Source organism: Ammospiza nelsoni, chromosome 3 (genome assembly GCF_027579445.1).
Source record: "Ammospiza nelsoni isolate bAmmNel1 chromosome 3, bAmmNel1.pri, whole genome shotgun sequence".
NCBI lineage: Eukaryota > Metazoa > Chordata > Aves > Passeriformes > Passerellidae > Ammospiza > Ammospiza nelsoni.
The window spans coordinates 58,070,759-58,071,843 of record NC_080635.1 but is presented as its reverse complement, the minus strand read 5'-3'; positions in this window follow the sequence as shown (position 1 = coordinate 58,071,843).

Below are 1,085 nucleotides of genomic sequence, written 5' to 3'. Positions count from 1 at the left end.
TGCCTCTCTCACATATTTACTCCTACACTCCTAGCTTTATCCCAAACCCTCAGTACAGTGTAAGTTCTACTTAAAGCAGGCAGGATGATGTAGAAGAGGACAGCCTCATTAATTTTTAGAAGGAACTCATGATTCTGTAAACTTTTGGCCTCCAATTGCAGAAGATTGATCCAGCAGTGTGCATTCAAGTCTGTTCTCCCCATCCAATATTCTCCTATTCATTCATTCATCAAATATGCTAGTGACTGCCTCTGGTGAGTCACTAGCACATTTGATTCAGTAAGTTGTTTGGAAGCAACACCAGAGAGTTAGCATGCTAGAGAAGCCATGAAATGGTGCTGCAGTGCAACTTTTCCAAGGTAAAGGCTGCTTGGGAAATACAGAGTGAACTGATGTTGAAATCAGGATAACACACAGATGAGCAAAGTCTGACACCCTCGCTGGGTGAATTTGTGCATGCAGTGTGAGGGTAAATGTCTGGTAAGGAAGAACACTAAATTGCTATCTATGATTCTTAAACCTAATGTTTAAGGTTTAGAGTATCTTCTTAAATCTAAATGAAATTAAAGTCCTACTCCCAAATAGAAGAAAAAAAAAAAGAAAAGTGTAATTCAAGGATACAGCAGAAAAGGAATTCTTTAATAAAGAAGTAAAATTAAACTATTTTACAGAGTTAATATCTGAATATTATAATCATGCTTACCATGAGATTAAACAGAAGTTGCTCCTTATAAATCAGTACAGGCATGCATGGCTGAATTTACTATTGGGACTCTAGTGTCAAGAGAAATTCAGATCCTGCCTGGACACATGTTTTCCCATACTTTCCAGCAACATTATTCTTGTCTTTTCTCTCGTAGAGAAAGACCTAACCATTTGAGAATGAAATATATCCTGCAAAACAAGAAAGTGCCTTTGCATTTAATAGCATCCAGTAGGAATGATTGAATCTGATTTGGTAATCCATCCAATTCAAGGTTGTTTGAACAGCCACACCACGGCAAGGGGGGAGCAGCATGGGAGAATGATTAACTTAATCCTCTTGCCTTGTTTGTTTGATGCTGCCTCACTCCAGTGCAAGTCAA